Source organism: Nelumbo lutea, chromosome 1 (genome assembly GCF_056320005.1).
Source record: "Nelumbo lutea isolate HS-2025 chromosome 1, American lotus-T2T, whole genome shotgun sequence".
NCBI lineage: Eukaryota > Viridiplantae > Streptophyta > Magnoliopsida > Proteales > Nelumbonaceae > Nelumbo > Nelumbo lutea.
The window spans coordinates 17203504-17228153 of NC_142684.1; the positions used below are offsets into that span (position 1 = coordinate 17203504).

Genomic DNA, 24650 nt, shown 5'->3' on the forward strand with positions numbered 1-24650 from the left:
AATAATGTTCAATAAACATGAGTAGATCCTGATAATGTTCAAGCTGTTCATAGAAATTAATTTCTTGCATTTTCTTTATATATTAAACTAAATTTTTATTGATAATCAGGGAAATATACATTTTTAACACTATTCCGTTCTACATCTGTTTCTTAATCATTTTACAAGGTTATGCTTTGGCTATCCAGTTTGGTTTTTCTTTAGAATTCAATTACAAATTTAGGAACTTCAAAATTAAATCTTTCTGCATAAATTGCTCCATTTACACCATAAATAGTTAATTAATAGCATAAATGACATCAAATTCCACATTTAGAAGCAAAATTCATCAGTTGGTTTCCAATTAAAGTATCAAACAAATAGAAATGCTCTAGTTTTTTCTAGGTGCTAATAAACATGAGAAAATCTCTTTGGTTTTTCTGCATAAAGCAAGTATTGCATTAGCATAACATAATTGTTTTCTTATAGATGTTGAGATTGGAAAATAGCTTACAAGGGCCAAAAACGTAGTGAAAATGGGAATAACTAATAAGAGAATGTCACAATAGGTATTATAACTAGCGCCTGATTCTAACTACTTGGAAGAGAAAAGCAGGAATTGAAATAGAAACTACAAGACTTCAGATCATTTGCCTTTTCAATCCCTCCCATTCGATTGACTTGTAACATGATATCCTGCACAAATGAACCATCAAATGGAAATATTAGTCATTAAAACATCACATCTCGATCCCCACAAAAATGAATACTTGAAGCAAGGAAAAAACACTAAAACCAGGTGCATCGAGAAGATCATTTCCTCCATTTTTTCACGCCAAGGTATAAATGATTAATTCCCATGTTTCAGTTGGATTAATATGTAGTGACTTTTGAACATTGTTTTTTTCTTTTGGATTAAGTGAAAACCCTGAACTAAAACCATTTACTAATCACTACTTTACCATGTGGGATTCAAATAATTCACAACCATGTAAATGAAAGCCATGTTCTCTACTGAAACACTGACGCTGTTAAAACAGTGAGAGACCCAAGCAGAAGATAACAAGCCAAAGCCACTCAACATACAGAAATTCACATCTATCTGCTCCAAATAATAAACTCAGGAGATTTGGATATCTGTCTGGATAGGTTACCTAGACAATGTTATAAACATCAAGCAAGAGCTGATTAAAATGCAGTCAACCCACACAAAAGTTGAAAAAAAAAAAAAGAAAAAAGCAAGCAAACAACAATCTCTATTTTCTCCATTGAAAGGTCTAGATGGAGAGTGGTATATAAGACAATGACATACAGCTTCAATTTTAGCATCTATCTCAATGGATTTAGAGATTAAAAAGGAGAAGACAAATGAGAATCTCATCAAGCGAAGGAAACATTAATTGATGGCAATAAGGGTTCACAACTCGATCGATGCAACAGATGGGTTATTACTTATTAGTTCCAAAGAAAAGGTCATTTGCTGCAACTGTGTACCAGTACATTGTTGACTGCAGAAAACCAAATTAAAGCAATATTATAGGGAGAATAGAATAATAACTTTCACTTACTTTAACATAATATCTAATACTGGCTAAAGACAAACCTAGCAAAGAAACGAAGGACAATTGCTGTATATTTAGATGCACGAAATGACAAAATTGCCCTCCAGAACCAGAAGATGAGGTGGGAACGCCCTTCTGCATCCCCATTCCGACCCATGCGAAAGGTAAACTGAACCAGAGAGCAGCTGATGAGCTGTTCTTTATTATTAACAAATTAAACAAAGGAATTTGTGCTGCAGTTAGCAGACTGCAGCTATGTCTGAGGGATTTGCATTAATGATAAATTTGTTTGTTTATGCGAGGATTATATATGTTTTAATAAAGAGAAAAAGTTATATAAAAAGCATGCAAATTCCCTGAAATATTGGTCTCCACGTCCGTGAAGTATAAATATATAACATGGAAAGTGTTTACATGGCCATCCATGGGGGGCACAAAATCGTGCAGAATCCCAAAAGAGCCAAAACTAGTGAAAAGCAAACATGCAAGTGAGAAATATTAAATCAGGAAACCACAAGAAAACAGTATTTCTTACATAATGCCTGTCTCTACTCTCTCTCTCTCTCTCTCTCTCCCTCTCTCTCTGAGAGAGTGTGATAGAGAGAGAGAGAGAGAGAGAGAGATTCTTCTCGTTTCATGATTGCATATTATGTTTGAGTGTAAAAGTCTCGTTAAGGTAAAGTAACTGAGTACAGTTTTTTTTTTTTTCATTCTCTGGGTCTCGGCTCAAAATCTGGAAAGCAATTATGTAGATTATTGTTTCTGGGGTGGTCAGACTAGGGTTTTACTATCAAGGGAAGGAAATCCCCTAACTAAATAAGGAGTAGTGATGATTAATTGGACCATAATAGAGGATATAGCATTTACTGTGTAGGGTTTACTGGGTTGGTTAATCTATACTGTTTGCTATAGCCTACTGATCTTTAATTAGCTCTTTAATTATACCTTCTCCAACTCAAATACGGGTATAGCAATCAAATTTCAGACCGTGCTTATGATGCATTGGTGTCACCATTAATTCTTGGGTGGGTCGACTGTAATTGAAACCCGCAATCTCATGGTCTGCAGCCTGCAGCCATGTACAGTAAGTACGTCAAGCAATTGAGCTTAGCTAGGCTAGACGACCCATCACAGTACCAGCTGCTGGCTGGTATTCCCCATGGTCGTCCTTTCATGGGGGATCGGTAGCAGAAGGAATGCCACACCCTTGTGCAATTGTTTCGTTATTGACTGCAGATTTATACATATATATATTCCGTTGCTATTGATGATCATTTGTTGATGAGTAGATGACTGTGATGATGATGATGATGATGATGATGATGATGATGATGAAGTTGAGGTCTGGGTCAGCTCCAGATTCATCAGCTTCTCCAAGTAAATTAAAAGCTATGAAATTTTGTATATATTATGTATGACAGAATTACCATTCGGAGCTAGCAGCGGAAGGCAAAGGAATCAAGAGGACTGCATCGTCGTCGTCGTCGTCGTCGTGGGCTTGGGATTGTCGTTGGGCTTGATTTGATTTCTCTTCTTCTTTTTCTTTTTGTAGGGGATTCCCCTCGCCTTGGCCTGGCACTCTCTTACCTCACGCAGATAAACACGGATTGCACCACTTCCAAAAGGGTTGGTCTCCGGCGAGCCACCGTTCTCTTCGTAGGCAGCTCGGAGGCGGCCAATGAGTGCGTCGAGGCTTCCCCAAGCTTGTCTGAGAGGGCATGTGCAAGGCGCAGGAGGCTCTGGCTGGCCGAAGAACACACACCCTTGTAAGTGAACCTTGGTCTTTCCAAACTGATCCAGGTACCGGAGGAAGTCCAGAACGTGGCTACAGTTGCACTGGGAGAGTGAAACCGGGGGCCTCTGGTTCTTCAAGTACTGACCGAAGGTGTTCCAATCTCTCCTCTTCTGCGACTCGTACCGACTCAGAGGTGCCGATTGCTGCTGCTCACCACCACCACCATGTCTCGACGACCCTTCTGCACAATCTTTTGCTCCCTCAGTCGACATCGCCGCACCGCCGATGAGTATTCCTTCTTTCTTTTGTGTTTGTATGTTGGCTTTTCTTAGGGAAGACAAGGCAAGAAATGGGGGATGAAGGCAAAGGAATAGGAGTGCAGTGGAGAAAGAAGATCACATCGCGGGGGCCTACTGAGGAGACATGCCATGGGCCCTATGAAGGTGCTTTTGTTCCTCTTTTTCTTCCTCTCTCATTTAATTTTCCTTTTTTTTATAACCATTAACTCTGTTTTTCCACATAATTTACAATTATTGTAAGCCATCATCAACGTAATCATTTTATCTTTTCTTTTTTCCATTTGCCTAATCACCTAGCTCCCATCCTTCTTTTGAAGCAGCCGGGTGTCTTGACTCAGACACTCAGTTTGGTGTTTGTGTGTAAGTGTGTAACCAATTAATCTGGGTTCGTCATGGCTCAGACCACAACGTGTCATCCTCATCCACACAACAAACTCTACATACAACTTTTTAATGATCGAATTCGATCTCTACACAACAAACGAGTCACGGCAACAACCCAACTCAACCCCAACGAGTGAAGACTGAAGAATAGGTATGAACCGGAATCCAGGTGAGTTGGTTGACTTGAATGTATTTTCCTTTTTTTCTCTTATATCCCAATTATTAATTATTAACCCCACCACTATCGCCAGCACTAATGCTTAATAATAAAACTAAATAATACCCAACCGTACTGCTACTAGTGATGGATTATATTTTTGTCCTTAATTCACAGTGGAAATATCAAAGCTCTCACTGTAATAAGTAAACCAATCGTGTTTATAAACTCTTCAAGTTGGTTCATTCATTGCTTGTTTAGAGAATTAATTGATTGAAGCCTCATCTTCTGTTTTTTTTTTTTTATCAGGTCATATATGGATGCCCATCCCTGCATCCATGCATCTATGAACATTAATTAGGTCACATTGTGTTAAGTCATTCTCAGTAGATTGCTTTCATTCTTAATTAAAATCTCAAAATTCTTTTGTTTTCTTCCACCACTTTGTCAATTGGGTACAATTGATTGTGACGATTTATGAAAACTACTACACTTTTCTAAATGCAAGGAATTCATGAATTTTATCCATGTACAACTTGGCTACGTAATAGAGATTTAAGGGCAGTTTTGATTCTTTTTCCTTGACCTAAACCTAATTTCTATTGTTTTTTTATACTTGAATTTCAAAGTTGGTAAAAGTTGATTGCGGATTCTCTCCATAGAATTTGTTGTTTCTTAACCCCCCCCCCCAAAAAAAAAGAAGAAAAAAAAAAGATTCTCCACTGGAGATCAAATCTCTCTTTACACAAGTTCATGGGATTAATTACTAGAGAAGAGATTTCATTACCTTCTCTGTAATTATCAAAATGAGCAGAGTGGGTTGTTCCAAGGCATCAATTCTAACTGGAAGCCTGTAAAAAATTCTCTACAAAAGGTTGGTTAATGGTTGGTGTGTTTTAGCCTCCTTTCTACTGAAGTTTTAGTAGGGATTTGTCCCAGCAAACAGATAGAGACGTGACTCGCATCCTTGCAAGCTCCTTGGTCCACTTGGGGTTGATGAGTCGACCATAAATCTAGTGAATGATTCCAACTCATTGTTAGGTATCATCGTCATCTACCCAAAGAACAACTAGTGCCAAACATAGATCTATAAGCCCATCTACTGGGCCCATCCAAATCTGTCGTCTCATCTCATATCATACGGTGGGAGATGAAAAATTCCTTGTTGAAGTTTGGAAATAGACATGTTGAATTCCACAAAATTCCGAATTCTTCATTTCTGCTCAAAAGAAGAGATTTCAATTGAGTAATTTCTAAGGTTTCAAGACCAACCCACCTGGGAGACTTGAGCAATTAAATGATGACCAGTTCCCTAGGGATACATAAGATGTTGATAGGTGGACGGATGAGATTTTGTAACCTGGTCAATTTTCAGCTCAAGTATCTCCTTTGTGGGACCCGTTTTGGTGGGGTCCAACCCTCCTTAATTTGTAATTATCTCCCATGTACCATTGTGTTGTTTTGCCTTTGAAGGCTGTCCCTTCATTTACCAAATAGTCTTGAATCCTTTGGATGCTGTCGGTTGCCTTCATACTTCATTCTATGAGTGGGGAGACATGCATGTACATCTTGATCAACAACAGCATTTGAATCAGAGATTAATCGATTATATTAACCAACTCCTCTTAAAACTTTTGTTAATATTGAGATAAGCAGCCATGATTAAGGGAAAATTTGTGTTAAACTTGCCTTCTTGAATTGATTAACCAGATATATAGTTGATCATAAGCAGTAAGAGATCTAGCTATTGGCTGGAACTCTGAAACCCATGGCGAGGGATGAGGTGGGCTCCTTTTGTTCTCATTGGTTTAGCTAATTAAGCCTAAGATCCATGCCCATAGTAGATTTACTAAAGTTGATAATGACATCAGGGAATAAATAAAAGAAGAAACATGTTTTGCTTAAAGAAACAAGAAAGAGCAGCAAACACTGAAGCAAGTTTGAATTGCTGAAAAATGAATTGGAATCCCCAACTAAAACCTGAATCTATCTTCCTTTCCTCATGTGCTTTTTCTCTTTGTTCCCCCCCCCCCCCCTTTAATTTCCACATCTCTTCGTTCCAGTACTGTAGATAAAAGTTAAAAGAAACCCAAATTAATTAATTATAACAGCAATACATCAGACCAGCCTCAATGTCAAGGCCCTCTCGAGACCAGATTGCTTAATAAAGGGGGACCCAGAGATGGATATTTCGTACTTTGTTTCTTGTCTTTTACTTGGAAAATTTTCTTTGTGAGCTTCTGAATTCCTTGTTCATTTCTTCTAGACATATTACCTTTGCATTTAATACATTTACATCTTTTTTTTTTTTTTTTTTTACAGCGATTTGGCACATCATCACAATTCAATGCTTCTCTGTTTGACCAGAAGCAGCTGCAATTCTCTCATTTCTAATTACATGGATGTAGGCCACCTTCAACATCGTGTAGAGGATCAAAGACACATGAAACACTTCTTAGTTCATAAACCACGTGACCCGAATATCCCAAACAGAGTTGTGAGTCCATGAGGACGGTCTTAAAGTCAGTCTTAAAGCAAAGTTAGACCATCATCTCTTAGGACTGTCAACTGGGTGAGTTGGACCGGGCTTGTTAATATTCAGATGCGATTCAAATCTACTTATTGTCTGATTGCATCCAAATTCTATGCTTACTGTGTTGTAAATGGACCCATCAGTTGAGAACCATACGCTAGCTGCTTAGTCTAATTGGGTCTAGAGATCATGATCCGATCAATTGGCAGTAATCACACTTGTTGCAATTCAAATTAAAGAAGGTAAGGTCATATCTACAGAGATCACTTGACATAATATGAGTTCTGTTTTCAGGTTTTATGAATTTTAATTTCTATCCCAAGTCCACAAGCCAAAACAGGCATTAATTTGAAGTCAATTTAGGATGCAATAATTTGACTTTATGGCTATTTCAACCTACCTACGGATGGCAACGAAGCTGAGGGTTTTGTAAATTTAGGATGCAATAAATTGTAAATTTACAATTTGTAAATTGTAAAATCCTAAAATCCATCCCCGACCCAAAATCTGTTTTTCAAACAAAACAAACCTGCCCTGTTGGAGTGGATAGCTAGGGACCGCTACCCAACGGGCAAGGTGGAAATTGCCATCCCTAAACCTAACTAACCAGTATTGGAAAATGACTTCTAAGAAAGATGCGTGAAACACGCCTAGTTTTGGCAGAGACAACTAAGATTCCTTTATTTTGTATTATATATATATCTATATATAGATATAATATATGTGTGTCAGTGAAACTCAAGCATACATGAGAACTGGTTACCACAATTAATCCTATTTCCCCTGTAAAGTTTCTTTACTTTAACTCTGATTATGAAATCAATTCTGGGTTTTTGAAAGATCATCATCAAGTTGTTTTGAAGAGTTTGAACTTTTGAAAAAATATAAAAAACAAGTTACAGGGTCTAGAACCGCTTCATCAGTAGATGGATAGGGTTCTGATGTAGGGCCAATTTTTTTTTTTTTAATTTTGGGTAAAAAATGTAAGGCCAATCTGATATCATACAAAAGAAGGGCTACCCAAGGATACCTTGTCTGGACACTAATTGTGGTGGTCACTTATGCTTGGCTTCTGATATAACAGGAATTGTTTTCAATGAACAATTTGGATTCCAGATTTTCATTTCTTTTCCCTTTTGCATAGGAGCAAACATGAATGTGTAGTCACACGCAATATACATATATATCAAGTATTCGTACTACCTTAGTGGTGAGGAGTACACCATTATTATGGGGTGTGGAGTGGACTCAATAGGTTTAATCACAGGAATCCCTGATCTGGGTCTACGAGATGAGTGATCATCTCCATAAATTCTTATTACCCTAGAATATTAATTTCATTAATGATGATTTCTTCAGACAGAATGACGATCTGACTGACTTGAGCTAATTGACAGAGTCGAGGCCACTAATGACTAAGTTCAAAGTCAGATATACATATTTGGTCCCCGTCGTCAACATGGCTGTGTGCCTGTATCTGCTTGTATGTCTGTGTTTTGTTGATTTATGAGATAATAGATGCTGGTTCCTTTGACGAGTAGTGGACTTGTCATGGAGCTCATCTGCATCTGTTTGTCCGTATGATTTATAAAAATGAGGATGGTGATAATGTTTAAGTCAAAAAGTTTGATTTTTTATTTTTTATTTTTATTTTTATCATATTTTTTATTTTAAAGCTTATTTTTATATTTCGTTTTTATCTTTTATATTATTATGTTTTTCTATTTTTTTAATTTTATTTAATTAACTGTTAATACTTATAATTGGATAATTTCTGTACCACTTATAAAAATAAAAATAAGGATGGTGACAATATTTCATCAAAAAGCTTAATTTTTACTTTCAATTTTTACCCTTTATTATGTTTTTTATATTTTGAACTTTGATTTTCACTTTTCATTTTTATCCTTTGTTATGTTTTTTTTAATTTTATTTAATTAATGGTTAACCTTGTAATTGGATAAAGCAAATAAAATAATAATAAGACTGTTGTGGAACCTATTCTTCGCCTTATCTAATCTTCTCCTGAAGCACTTACCTGACAAATCTCTTCATTGATTAGAGCCAACACGTGTCAAGTATCAGATGGTTTGTCCAAATCACGAATTTGAATTGAAGGAAGGAATGGATCTTTTCAACATCTCTCTTTTCATCATGGAACAATCAATTAGATGATTAAATGAATTTTTTCTTTTTTTGGTTTCCTCCCTTTTTTTCAATTGTCTCTGTTAATGTAATAAGTTGTATTGTATCAAGAAATGCTCTTATCATTATATTGATTCATTTTAGGGTGTTCTTTCTCAGCGATCATCGGGCCAATCCGGTAATCTAACACCCTACCAATGTAATACCGTAGGAGTTGTACTTGGTAGGGCCATAGGGGTTTGGAATGCATTTTGTTGGTAGGAAATCTGGACTCTTCTATATAAATCAAACGAATGTTCGATTCAAATTCAAATATAAATGAATTAGGATCAATCTATATCTTATTGTTAGTCGTTAGATATAAAAATAACAGCCCCGCTATTGACAAGCAAAATGGCAAGAGGCAAAAGGCCAAATGTCATCATTCGCACATGAAGCAAAGACATATATTCTAAAACCCTAGTTCTCTCCTTTAACCCCTTCTCTTCATAGTGTATATCTTATCCATTACCCCTACTTTACATTAGAAAGAAGGAATAAAAAATGGTCTCTCTTATCCTACACACATTTCTCCTCAAAATGAAGAAAATAATATAAATTACAAAAAAAAACAAAGAAATATACACAAAAAATATAGAAAATCATAAAAAATTCTATACCATACTACAAATGAGAATGTTGCAATTGGTTTAGTCAAGACACCCAATTTTACTTTTCAACCTTACCCTCAACTTTCTATTTTATCCCCCATTGTATATATTGTCATTGCAAAATAATTATGAAAAACATAAAATGAAGAAAACAATATAAATTACAAAACAAGCAAAAAAATACATAGAAAATTTACAAAAAGATAGAAAATCATAGAAACTTCTATATATACCATACTAAAAAATGAGAATGTTGCAATTGGTTTGGTCAAAACACCCTGATTTTTCTTCTCAACTTTACCCTCAACTTTCTATTCTTTCCCATTGTATATATGTCATTGCAAAATCATTATGAAAAAACACATAAAATAAAGAAAATAATATAAATTACAAAAAAACAAAGAAGCAGAGAGAAAAATTACAAAAATATATATATAGAAATCATAAAAATTAAAGAAAAAATAAATTACAAAAAAAAAAGAAAGAAAAATCATATATTATAGAAAAATGAACAAAAATTGTAGAATAAAATAAAAATTTATATCTACTACCATATATAAAAAATGAGAATGATTCAGTTAGTATAGTTGAAAGACCCTGATTTTTCGTACTAATTCTACCCCTTAGTTTTTTGGCTATTCCGACATCTCAATTCTATATGAGGGTGCATGATAGTTGTTGGCAAAAAAAAAATGCCTCTTCTAAAAAGAAATTGGGTGGGTTAGTACTTAGGTTTGGGTTGAGATTCAATCCAACCCACCAGACCCATCAACCCACTAATGACTCATTTTGGGTTCAACCCAAACCTACCATAACCCAACCCAACCTGCCCAACCCATTAATTTTTTTTCACATAATACATAAATTATAGAAAAATATAACTATAAAAAATACATAATATATAAATATAGATATAAAATGTAGAAAATAACATAAATTAAAGAAAAAATAAAAATTACAAAATAATTATAAAAAAACACAAAAAATGAAGAAAATAATATAAATTACATAAAAACAAAGAAATACGCGCCTAGAAGGTGTTTGCATACATGTTTGTCAATTGGGCCCTAGACATGTTTGTCAATTGGGCCTAGGTCTTATAAGGGCATTTAGCCACTATGACTGTATGTTATCATGTGCGCAGTTATTAAGTAGGAACTACAACTCATGTCCTCAGTCGTATGCAACACTGTGTGCAAAGGTGCTCAACATGCCTAGAAGGTGTTTGCATACATGTTACTTTAGTGGTTTGTTGATAAATTTTGCTTCCAACTAATTTATATATATCCTATTAGTTAAAAAGTAAGAAGAAAATGTTTTTAAACTTAAATGTAAGTCATTTAATAGTCATCTTAGATAATGACTTTTGCTATTCAATGGTTACTTATGTAAATTAACATAATAGCTTTGTTTACTTCTAACCATTAATAGTAATTATTTTCATAGGTTTTAGGTTATTACAAAACAGGAGATCGGTTAAGAGTGGCATCTCCTATTCTCCATAAACTTTGTGTTTCATTGGGATGAACTGTATCTGTATATAATGTTATTGAATGTAATTTTATAATTGATTTGGTGCATTAATTTTTCAATCTAATGCATTTGCAACCAACATTAAATGCATATCATAAAATTTAGATCTTGGCATTTTGTGAGGATAGTCTTTTTTATGTATTATATAATTGTCTTAGGACTTAAACAGTATGTAAATTTTCATCTCTGTCCAAGATATAAAAGTATAGTCATACATCACAATCAATATCAAATACTCTATGCATCACACAGGCCATTCCACTAGTAAGTATTAAAAAGTGTTAAATATTATAAGCACAATTAACTAACTTTGTTTTTTGGGAGGGGGAGAGGGATAAGCCACATTAGCTAAAATAGATTTTTTGGGTCCCATGATTATAGTATTAATATCCACCCCTGTCCCACTTTGTTACTTTTCTAACACTAATAACCATTATTTTTTTGAAAATTTTATCGAAAAGGTATGGTTTCAATTTCTTATGCCAACCAAGGGTGATGCAAAAAGAAACTATTTCAACCAACTTTCATCGTTTCTAAAGTTATGCCCACTAAGTCTTACTCAATGTAGTACAAATCCCATTTTTGTGTTTAGAATAGTAAAAGTAGAATGCTAATTATCTTTCTCCCTTGGGAATAATGAAACTGAGTCTTTTAAAATTAGAGATATATTGTTTAAAGCCCAAATAGGCAAATTACTAATAATTAAATAAAATAAACATTAGAATAAAAATGAAAAAGAAATAATAATTTTAGGTTTATAAAACACAACAAAATTAAGGAAAAATTAAAAGAAAAAAACTAATTTTTTTGTTAACTTATAAACAATAATAGCAATCCATATAATGCTTTGAAAAGCCATTTTTAAGAGTAGCTGGGTAGAAGCTGAATGTGAAAAAGACCTACTGAGCACAATTTTCAGTAGCGGGAAAGTTTTCGTGAAGAAATTTGTTTTACATTCTTTTATTAAAAATGAAAATTTAGAAGTATTCATATCAGTAATTTTCCCTATTTCTTTAAATTTTTCTTCTTTTTCCCGAAGGTGTTATATTAAAATGAAAAGAAGGTACAAGAGATGGATATACACAGGCAAAAAAGAAAAGAGATGTAATATTAATCAGCAAGGTTTTTAAAACTGAATCGGAATCGGTTAGGGATCCGGTTCCTAGGTTGAACAGTCCAATCATTTGAACCGAAAGAACGGCCCATTCTGACAAAAAAACAAAAACCGTCAAATCCGTTGGACGGTTCAAACAATTCAAACAGTTCAATTGCCTGAATCAATGGTTTGCTGATTAAATCAACATTTTTTTGACAAAATAACAATTCTAAAGTAAAACAGAACCGATCACCTAACCGATTCCCGATTTTTCCAATCTGACTGTGCAGTCCGATTTTGAAAACCATCTTAAGGAGGGTCTCTAAGTCTAAGTATTACTATACAGTTCAGATCTCAAAACACCCGATTTCACCAAAAAATAAATAAAAAATCAGCATCAACATTAAATGACATAGAAATCCACTTAAAAGAAGCTTGAATGGTGGAAGCAAATATGATGAGATCATGTTTTTAATCTGATTGTTCTACCACATGGCAGAGAAATATTGGGCCAAAAGTTGCACCACAAGAAAGAGCTAGTGGTTTCATGAAACATGTGGACCCATCTTGAGTTGCTACCTCAGCTGCCACTTGTAAAATCTGGTACATTAAAGGGGATTTCAAGTAAACTTCTTTTACCAAAGTAGCAGGCTTAGCCTATTACGTTTGGTATTTCTATGCTGCAGAAACGGGCTGTAAATAACTAAATATTGCATAATTATTTTTTGGTAAATAGTACATATTGCATATTAATTGATTTTTAAATTTTGTATCAATATTTTTTGTATTTTTTATGATGAATTTGCAAGCCCAATCTGCTGCATTCACAATGAACGGTCTGGATATCAAGTAAATAAATACTGAAACATTTGTTCACACAACTTATGGTATGATTATACACAATGGTCTCGTAGTGCAACATTTACAACCTACATTAATTGTTGAGAGGCAACAATAAAGTTGATAGTGTGTTCAAATTGGACAAAGGAATGGTTCAAAGTATGAATGCCACTTTTATATTTTTTTAGTTTTTATTTCAAATTTTAATTTTAAGTATAATTTTATATATATTATTTAATTAAAAAAAAGGAGTTCCTGAAAACACATGTAAACAGATGTATCGGCACACAAAAATAGAATTCAATGTCTCGTATCAGATGTATCATGTTGATATTTAGAATATTTGACAAAGATTTTCTTGAAAACTAAATAATTTATGTATTGTACTTTGAATTCTTGTTGTAACTCGTTTTTATGGAGAAGGCAAAATTTCATAGTAGTTTGTGGTAGAAGCAGAGGGTAGAACTTAATCCATTTTAAGTTATGAGTCCGGCCCGAATAGATTATGTTATATTTTTGAAACTTTTGTAAGAGTGAGACTGTTTATACAGTTTTGATTTCTATAGTGGGTTTCAGTTCTTCCTTTGCTTGTGGGTGTAGTTTATAAGTAATTTTTGTATGATTTTCCTGAATTTCTCCATTTATTTATTTATTTTTTGTTCGACTATGATATATCTGAAAAACTTCTGACCAGTCAACTGAAATCATAAATGTGATAGTCAATCAGACTTTATTTATCAAAATTCATGGGTGACTTTTGATTGATCAAAACTCTTCCCATGCCATCCATATCTTTCCCGCATTATAGATTTTCCCTATTTTCTACTTTTTTTTCCATTTTTTATCAATCAATTTGAGTCTTGAGTCTTTAGTCTATTCCACCATAACAATTTCAAGCCTTAGTATGTCAAACAAAGCATAATATGCTTGCCACATAAGTATAACTTTAATGAGTATGCATGGTCTGACTTTTGATACTTTGATTCCCTCCTTTAATTGATGGCAAGGAGGAATTTACAACATTTTGTCCCATGGAGCCTATGTGTTCACACATTCATTAATATTTGAATTTTTGTTGTAGAATGTTGATGCCCTAACACCCTTTTTGAATTAATAAAGTTTAAAGGTCCAGCTGGGGCCTGGCCGGACGAATTGTTGGTGCAACTGTTGAAGAGAAGGTCCTTAGCTAGGTCCATGCCCCCCTTCTAGTTGTACTTCCCCACTTTTTACAGTATTGGAAGGTACAGATTAATGGATGATGTATTAACCATTCAAGAGTTAGACCAAGCCCGCCATGACCCTGACCATTTCCATTTTTATTTTGATATAAGAATATTAAGGGGGTTCGGGGCATCCACTACCTATTGCCTATTTTGAGAACGCTAATGGTTAAACATATAATGGGAACCAATGGGAAAAAATTCTCTCTCTCTCTCTCTAATGGCAATGGGGCGGGGTAGAGACTAGGAGTCACTCTACATCCTCGTTTCTGTGAATTTTCACCCCTATCCCTGTCTCTATTGGGGGGGGGCAAAGTTATCCCCATCCCCATCCCCAAAGGGATGGGCATTCCTCATGATTATTTTCATCCCTGATCCATTTTAGGTGGTTCTTACGGGGATCGTGAAAATAGAGAAAATTGTCATCCCTAGTCTTTTTCTTTCTATCTTAATGTTCATCCTATTCATGATATAAATAAGTCATTCTTTCCGTTGAAATTAACTGAATTTGATTCAGAGAAATTATTTAAATCAAAACAACTGTTTTTCTTAGGTAATTTCAAACTATCCGTACTTCAGCTTACAATCTGGATCTATTTACATATGTTTTTCAAAATTGACATACTGCAGAAAAAAAAATTGACCATTGTTTTTAATTCTAAATATCTAGTGATAATTGATGTCAATTTTTTGAGCTCTCAATCAGCAGTTATTTTCACAGCTATTTGGTAATGGGGGAATGTAACTTTTGTGGCAATGCGGCTAAAGTTGATTTTTTAGAAATAATAATTTCAACATCCGGCTACTTGTTTTGGCCATGCAACTTATGGGAATATTCCAAAAAAATATTATCCCCAAAATTATGTAAACTTCTCCAAAATTGTTGCCTTCTCCAATCAAACATTTTCCACTTTGAGCTGAAGTTGGCAATTCAAAGATCTCCTAACGTGATCCTTCATTCCTTTGAAATGGGAGCCAAAACTTTCATGAAAAATATTGTAGGACCCACCACCCAACAGATTCAAGTGTTAGACGATTGCAGTGAAAATAAGAGAGAGAGAGAGAGGTTAATGGCATACAATAGGGGATGTTGTATGTCTTTTCCATGAGAACATAATACAGTTGTAGGGATGTCAATTGGATTGGATTTGGTCCAATCCGATCCATTCCAATGTGAGTCTATTATAAATGGACCGGATCTAATCCAATTAATGAATGTTTTTGACTAATTTGGACCGGTCTAATTTATTTAAATTCATTTTGGTTTAGATTAATTGATTTCAACTCAAACCTAATTCATTGACACATATTTTTATCTCATATCAATGGACTAGATATTGCCTTAATCCAATTCAATTGAATATAAATTGACCTAGTTACAGACAGATCAAATCTAATCCAATCTAATAAATATTTTCGACCAGATTGATCCAATCCAATATATCTTATTGGTCCACCCAATCCATCCAAGTTGATTTTAGACTAGATGGGGTCTAGTCTAAAACCGGGTCATTGACACCCCTAAGCTTGTGCATGGGAAACATGGTTAGAAAAGAAATGGGTATTCCAAACCATTTCATAGTCCCAAAACTTTGACTTTTGCTCAACAGTTTGGTACTGAAAAAAAAAAAAAAAAAAAAAAGAATGAATGAATGAATGAAATGTGTCAAACAAATCTAATCTAGGTAAATGAGATTGTCAAAATGACTTTAATAATGCCAAAGAAATATTCAAAATTTGATGGATACAAGGCAACATTTACTATCTATCTTCCTCCTGCAATAAATATTGCTAGGTAGAGTCAAGGATCCAATAAAAGGGGCCCGGTCGATCTTTAACCAATGGATGATGGCCGGCCTGCCAGTCCCAGATGCATTATGGGACCTGTGCCAGATGCAAGATGAGATTGTTGTCAAACAAATTCTATGTATCTTTGATAACAAAAGATGCCCTTCAGGAGAGGGGCCCTCCTTGAACCAAAACCCCATTAAAAGAAGAGAATTGTGATAGAATCATTATATAAGAGGAGGGATTGAAAGGTTTAACTTAACCCTAATACATAATTAGGGAGATGCTTTGTGGGGGCCAGATAGCTAGGACTCATTACTCATGAGAGAGCCAGACTTCAGCCCTGACACCCCATCACCCTCTCCACAAGAAACCTGCTCTTTGGTTGGTTCTTTTTAATCAAAGGGAATGAAATTGTAAAGGGAGCCTAATTAGGGTACAAAAATACCCCACTAATTCTGGTGGTTGCACCTGGTTCTACACTCCCAATTGAACAAGAGTGCAATCTGATTGGTGTTGGTTTTGCCTGGAAAATGAATACAAGGGCAAATATAAAGGGTACCATAGAATTCCAATTTGCCCTGTATTCATAGAATCAGCATCTTGTCTTGTCACGATACATCAAGCAACAACAGACAACAAACTGGCGCACTTGCAACCACTGACACACACACACACGAAGCAGCAAACCCATACGTGAGCAAATCTGGTGACGCATTCACCTAAAGTTTTGTGAGAATTCTATTGCCAACCGTGGGATAATGGGGACCCACTCATATCTCTGGGAAAGAAAGAAGGATCTTGCCGTACCTGAAAAACAAAATAAAATAAAATTTGAGTACCCCCATTACCCAACGAGTGGAAAGAGTCAAACAGACATGGCAATGTGGTTGATGCTCATAGGCCACACGTTTTGTTGGACCCACCCAAAGGACAGAAACACTGAAACTGAACACCCCAAATGAGAAATTTGGTGCTGATATCAGTTGGGGTCTGAACTCTGAATCTGATAATGCAAGCAGATTGATTAATCTTTTCATGGAGTTTATAAGCATCTAATCCTCTCTGATGGATGCAGCACCACCATGGCTAACATCGAGGTTTGGTTAAATTATTCCCAAGTACAAGAACTGTTTGAATAACAAGCGATGAGATGATCCTCCTTTGCAGAAATGCAATTTTTTTTTCTTTGCACGGAATCCAATTTTTGTACTAAAAGCTAGGCTGATAATCCATGGCAGAAGGCACTTAGCACTATGTATCTGATATGGCAAATGCATCCCATCAGGTCCCACACCCACCCATGCAAGAGTAACAATTGTAACATGGGCCATCCTTAAAGGGGTAACTTCTATTCAAGGCAACGTTTCCTTTTATCAGATAAAGGGGGTAAAAGTGAAGACCGGCCTCCTTTCCTTTTGCAATTCTGTGTAGTCCGCAGAGGACAAGTTTGTCTGTGGGAAGGAACTAAGAGGCTTGGATTCCCCTAATTTCCCATATTTACATGACATTGTATATATGGAGATGGTGGAGCAACTTACATGGTGTTTCAGATTCAGATAGAGATTCTTTATTTGTATTTTTAAGTCTGTTTTAGCTTAGTGTCCCTCTGCCAAGTGGCAAAATTAAGGAGGCATTCTTCCAGCTTTCTTTCTTTGTATAAGAGAAAATCTAAGGATATATATATACTACTGCTTGCTCGATCAGATGAAAATTAAAATAGAGTGCTTATTTCAAATGGATTCATTTTGAGTTAAAATTGCAAACCTTTTGCCAAGGCAGGCACCTTTGAGTGAAAAGTTAAAACTGAATCCAAATATGAACAAGGGCTATTTGTTTATTCTTTGCTACTTCACCATTTGATGAGTGTGTTTCAAAGAACAGTCCATCACTTGGTTTTAGGTCATTCAACTGAATTGATGAACAATAATTGTTGGTTATTGGTGTATCAAATCAAGAGTTCAATCAAGAGGAATCGAACCACTGAGCCAAACTGTGTTATATAATGCTATCCACCACCATTCTAATATCCCTAGGGTAGGGATGGTGGTGGAGGAGACTCCTGTAGACCATATAGCCTGTGTTGGAGGGTTGGAGTCCTTTGTCATGTGGATTGCTTGAAAAGGACTGAGGGCCTAGACTCTAAAAAGAAAATGGGGTGGGTTTGCTAATCAAGCAATCCATTCAGAGAGGAAGTCTCCAAATGGCCCAGGAATCTTTCATGTGGAACCACACTTTATTAAGGGCCAAATGGCCAGCCAATGTCTTCAATCACCCTCTCTATCTATTCATTAGGGAGATTTCAAATGTCACCCCACTCTATCTATGGGCCAAAGGGCCAGCCTGTTTTTGGAGGTAGAGCTTGGAACTTTCAATGCTTATTACCTCTTGATGAGAGACACCAATAAATAAAGTATGGAGTATAGGGCTGGCATGGCTAAGGGAGATGATTACTTGATCAATCCATCCAGAGGAGTTCAAACCATCTACATCTGTTACCCCTAAGTTTGGGTCAATCATGATACACCATGTTAGCTTTGTACATGTTGGTCCCACATGTCAAGCTGATGTTCCATGTCATGATTGGCCCAGCATTCCCTATGAATGGTCTGGATTGGCCAAATCATCACTTTGGATCCATTATTGGGCTAAGTTAACTAGATATTAGGTTTAACGCTGTATTTGGTTTTTAAAGAAAATATTGAAATTGGAGAAGTTGTAGCAATCTTCTTAGGTTATGTTTGGTTTGAAGGAAAGTACAGGGAAAGGAAGGGAAAGATAGAAAAACCTTTACAAACCTTCTATAGGTTTTCCCATCTTTCCCTTCCTTTCCTTACCTTTTCCTTCAAACTAAACATAACCTTAAAGGAATTTCGTAAAAATTATTGAAGTTAGGAAAGTTGTAGACATGTCCTCACCCCTCGGTAACAAAGTCTTGGAGACATTCCCTCAATTTTCCCAATTTCAATAATTTTCTCATAAACCAAATTAAGATTACATGATTAGCTGGAAACAAATTTCCTGGTAGGGATCTGCTACCAACAAAACACTCCCAATTCTGTCCCAACACACCACTGGGAACATCTCAATGTGCGGCTTGTTGGGACATTGTTGGTAGCAAACCTGAACTCCAAGACGATTGCAATAAATAATTTTAGAACAAAATATTCGACCTATAACTTATTAAATATAGCCCAAAATAGATGAGGCTGGAGCTTAGGTTTAAGTGAACTCATAATCATGGGTGGAATAAAGAAAGCCTGTTGGGTAGGGTAAGTTGGGTCTAGTAACAATCGTAGCCCAACCCTATGAACTTCAAAAGCCAATTTCAGGCCCAGAGTAGACTAGCACCAATTAACCTAACTAGCCCATGCCTAACCCGATTCACACTTATTAAAACAACCAATTGAACTTGAGTGTGGATTGAGTTGGGCCAGGCCTAGGTTACTTAACATTCAATCATTCAGATTTCAGACCTCTGGACCTCTTACACAATAGCCTAACCATGGACTTCAAGCTGGGCTTACAATTTTCTTTTATTAAACATAAAAGAATGCGTGTATGAGGGTATGAGGGACTTATATAGCTGATAGCTTCAAAATTTTGGTTGACCTCTCTGAGGGGGGATTGTCCCTTGTCCCCCTCACTTGTTTGGTATGAGGGAATCCTTAAATTGCCTTATTGTAATAAAAGGGAAAATCTATGAAAAAAAGAGAAAAGAACAAAAAATCAATTACTTCAAAGCACCGAAACCACACACACCACTACAAGAAAAACCTCCATCACTGAATCAATGATCAGTCCCTCCCTCCTCAGTACAAACAGTGAAAACTTGAGCAAGAATTTCCCTCTTGGATGTGAAAGGCCTCCGTTGTCAGACAAGATTGCACCCAACCCAATATATCTGTGATATTCTTCTTCTTTCCTCCCTTCCCCATTTTGAGTTGGTCCTAATCGATCCTAACCAAAACCAAATTAACGAACCAGAACCCCTGAATCATTGCTATTTCTTTACAAAAATAGATCTGGGTTTCTGATTAATTGGTGGAAAAACACAGACAAGAGCCTCTCTGAATAGCTGAAATTTAAGAAATGGAGAATTATGCAATGAACACCAAAAAGGGGAAGGGAGGAAAATGGTGATGAAGATGAATTGGTCTACTTGGTGGGTGTCAATTGAATTTTGATAAAATTAAAAAGAGAAATGGTTTTAGTGGAGGGCTTTTGGTTTCAGTCAAGTCTCCACCGACCACTGAAATTTGAAAAGATGGGCTTGAATTGTCGGCTTCGTTGGGTTTGGTTTTTGGTAACTCGTAAGAAGATTTGTTGTGATCGCAGAGAAGGAATGGTAGCTCTTGGCTTTGGCGTTAGGGGGGATCCACTGGAATCTATTCCTTGGGTTGGTGTGGACAGAACAAGGAAGAGAGGTTGCTAATGGTGCCATGGCCTGGGGTGTGTGTAGATAGATGTCTTAGGACATGAAAAGAAAAAAACCAAGAGCCCGCAGTAGGTATACTCACCCGTGACAGAAAGAGACTATTCCGCTTGTGTACGGACATGGAATTGTTTATTGCCAGGTGGCATTCTTTTGGACCCACCACTTCCATGGATGGTTGTCCCATCTCTTGGCCATTTAATTTTTTTTGGTGATTAAGATAAGATACTCAAAAGGGGTGGTCTCCCAACTAGTATTATTGCTTCAACTAGTTTCTTTAGATGCAATGCTATAAGATGAATATAAAAGGCATGACCTCATAACATGGGCTATGAGATGCCTACCCGTGACTGCCATGTGGCCCATGTATGGTGGGTCGGGCCCATTTGTTGATTAGGTTAAAGTTGTCTAGGAGGTTTTCCACTTTTGAATAAAGTATTTAAAACATAGGACTGTGATCAGCTGTCATATCGGAAAGCATAAAGGAAGAAGAGCATCGTCCTATTCAAAAGGAAGCCTTATATCTACAAGAAGAAGAGATAACTCAAAGAAAATTGCATTCAATTCGTCGAAAATGGACACCCAGATCCAAAGTTATCGTTGTTTCAAGCTTTAGTGTTTGTTTTGGTGGTCATCTTGAGTTTTTAAAAGCCTTTCAGCAAATTGTTTTACATCAAAATTTGTATGGACAGAAGTTACATCAAAATTGTTTTAAAAGCCTTTAGTGTCGACAACATTTTGGTCACAAACACCTTACATGGATCTGTCAGGAGAAAAAAAATGTTGATGCAACAACACTCATGTACTCTGATATATAAATTGTAGATATATATTTCCAGAAAAAAAAATTAGGGGTATATTTAAATTCTTCAGAATCAAAACTGGAATGGTCTATTATCATAATCTGTTTGGTTCAGACAGGAATATGAATAGAAATTAGAATTAGATGGAATGAGATTTTATTCTCAAGGGATCAAAAGAGAGGAAATGATCATCCCCTTAAATGAGGAAATGCCATCTACCAGAAATAGGAATGGGATTCAGATTCCGCCCAACAAAACAGTCGGAATTCTGATTCTAGACCTCTATTCCCGAGAACCAAATGAGCCCTAGATTCATTGCAAGTTACAAGTCTCTCTTGATCACCAATTCATGCAGAAATAGCTCTATCAGAAAATGAAATCATACACTTAACTAATAATGAAACCATACACTGTAACATTAGAAAAAAATTTCATTCCACTAACTAAATGAATCTTAATGATTTCTATTAATGTTTTAAGAAGTAAAAGATCAATGGATATTCATAGTTTATCCAGAGATATGGCAGTTAATATCATAAACTCAAATTACCACATGGCTATCAATATGTGGCTTAGAAATCATGAAACAGATAACTATATATGTTTCAAAAGACAATACATAACATGTGAAGGTGGGAGACAGAATGAAGATGGAGACAAAATCATGCAACCGGGTTGGGAAATCCGTCATGAGTAAATATGCGAGTATTTCATACACATGGGCCCATGTGAAACCCAGTAACCCACACCTTATGCATACGGAACCATACACATGGGGCCCATGTGAAACCCACACCTTATGCATACGGAACCATACACATGGGGCCCATGAGAAACCCACACCTTATGCATACAGAACCACTGGTGTATCCACTCGTGATAAAATGCCCAGCCTGATGTGTATGATTTTATCTCCGGCCAATCCGGACTCAAAGGCAGATCCATTAATTCATGTGCTATTTTTCTTTTAGGGGTGTTCTTTTTTTTGGATTTTGAGAGGGGGGGAAGTTTTTTTTTTTTTTTTTTTTTTTTTTTGGCTTCAGGAGAGGGGGAAAGCTGGTCAATGGGATTTTGGTTCGCATTGACCAAGAACCCCATGTTCATTTTTCAGATTTATGTGGGGACCAGGGAAAGATTATTTTCCTGGGTATCATTGTGGGTAAATAACTTTCCCATACACTTGAATGGGACAAAAAATGTCCATTTTAATAATGGATTTTTATGGCTAAAATGGTCATTACCTTATTTACCTAGGAAACAAAAGAACATTGGTAAATGCACTTACCCGAATAGGTGTTTCCCAGGAAGAATTTGCCCAGATAATTACATTTACCCAGATAAATAACTTACCAAAAAATGAACCGGGCCTTAATAACATGTGAGTTTTGTCCCCCTCTATTCCCCCTATTATTAAGGCAAATTATAGGGGAAATTATGCAAACCAACTATGACCCTAATATCTCTAAGCTTAATAATGAGAAATTTCAGGCCCATAGTGAAAAAGCCTCTTCCTTTAATTATTTTGAGAATTCTTTGTGAACAACCTTGAATTGTTATCCGTTATCTTAAAAAGGCTTAATCTAATCAACATGACATGAGGCTGATGGATTTCAGAAAATCCAGTAGTTACTCAAATCAGAAAATGTGAGGGGTGACAATTTACTGGACTGGGCTAAGCATAGCAAACTATGGGTCATAATCTAGCCCTAGCCCAAGCCCAAGCATCACTTGTTTTTAGGTGACTCTGGCTTAGCAAGCTAATGGGCTTGTCAAGGAGTGAAAATTTTAAGAACATTTGAAAAGTTCTTAGCCACTCTGCTATGAATTGGGATCTGCTCCTCACATCCACATGAATAACAAATACAATATGGGAGATATTCGCAATATGTGGCCAGAACATGCTGTAAGATCAGTGTGAGGAGCGCTCTCTGAGGAATAGATCCGGGCTCCTCTGCTATATGGAAGGGAACCTCCCTATGGATGAGTATAGTTGATGGGTCGTAGGAATTTGATATATCCAAATTTTATTCATTAATATTTGGCCTCTTACTATCAAAATCATATCAAGACCTTGCTACTCCTTGACTAAAGCTGCATTTGGCATTCTTTATTTTAAGGATTTATCACCTTTTTGCAGTTGAAATGCTTCTTATGAACACTAAATTTTTAAATGCAAAAAGGAGGTAAGTCTTTAAAATAAACAATGCCAAATGCAGCCTAAGTCACGGAAAGTAGATTTGCCTCAAGGAAATCTTTTGGGCCCATTAAATGAGGTAATTTTTGCTCATAAGAAGAATTTGGGCTTATAGAAAGTGTTTTTTATATATGGGAGGGACAACCGAGCCCGACATACAGTAATTAGTGAAGTAATTAAGGATGCTTGATGTTGGGTAGAATGGGAGCAGATAAGCAGACCATCTGTCTTCGCCTCTTCAAAGATGTAATTTCGATTTCAACTTGTTTGGATCCGGGCAGACGGTTTTTTGGTGAAAAAAAAGAAATGCTAATAAAATGAAAAAAAAAAAAAAAAACTATGATGCCGGAAAGATATGATACCGAAAAGACTTCGACCAATCATAAAACATGGAAAAAAAACCACAAATATTATAGCCAGGGTGTACGCCACATGAAAAGTTTAAAAGCTATTTTTGGTGAAAAACCAAGAAAGCTAAAGTACGCTTTAATTCAGCTAAAAATTTGATTTTCCAGTAAAAGTAATTTTAGTAGCTTCTTCGAACAGTGCAGCTCAATCAAAACTCAAGCCCTCTCAAATGGGCTATCGGTTGAGTGCTCTGCATAAAATGGAGAATAGAATTTCAAACTTGAAATTTTTTATTATTTTTTTCAACCATTATATGGCAAAAACTTCTATCATCCAATGTTTACATCAAACAAATTCACGAGGACAGAGCAGAGTAAAAAATTCACCACTGTAGAAATGATAGAAAATTAGATGTTTTTTTAATCAGAAAGGGTTTTTCTTCTTTTTACTGTAAAACAAATGGAGCCTATGTTTTACTGTAAAACATTGGAAACATCTCGTGTGCTCGTATGTTTTTCATTCATGGGGAGATATTTTCAATGCACAACTACATGTTCTGTGAGATGGGTGTGAGAAGTGAATCTGTATTCGCCTATGGGTTCTTCATTCTTCAAAAAAAAAAAACAGAAAAATATTGGCTTGGGTTAGGATTGAAAAATATTAACCCAATCTTAAAATGGATTGAATTGAAGTTGATGGTTCAAATCTAATTATAATCCAACCTACATTTTTCCTCTAATAAGTATTATGTACAATCCCACCTTGTCCTTAAGGCTGTGTTTGGTCTGATAGGAAATAAGAGAAACACAGTCGAGGGAACAACATTAATAAATTTTATGAAATTCTTTAGGCTGCGTTTGGAAACGATGCAAATGGAGTGTAAATCCCGGTTCAGGGTAAATTTGCACTCTGGTTCACTTTCGTCTGTGTTTGGCAACATTACATTTAT

General features: G+C 35.8%; 1 long non-coding RNA gene and 1 pseudogene across 2 annotated transcripts; one reads left to right on the forward strand and one right to left on the reverse strand.

The window, feature by feature from the left end:
• Positions 1 to 409: 409 nt before the first annotated feature.
• On the reverse strand, positions 410 to 3632 carry LOC148873737 (protein LIGHT-DEPENDENT SHORT HYPOCOTYLS 10 pseudogene; annotated as a pseudogene). The gene is made up of 2 exons (XR_016104961.1): positions 2969 to 3632; positions 410 to 675 (listed from the first exon to the last, which is right to left on the reverse strand). The product of XR_016104961.1 is annotated as a protein LIGHT-DEPENDENT SHORT HYPOCOTYLS 10 pseudogene (transcript).
• Positions 3596 to 6925, forward strand: LOC148873738 (uncharacterized). The gene is made up of 3 exons (XR_016104962.1): positions 3596 to 3719; positions 3896 to 4128; positions 6439 to 6925. It is a non-coding gene; the product is annotated as an uncharacterized LOC148873738 (long non-coding RNA).
• Positions 6926 to 24650: the final 17725 nt, after the last annotated feature.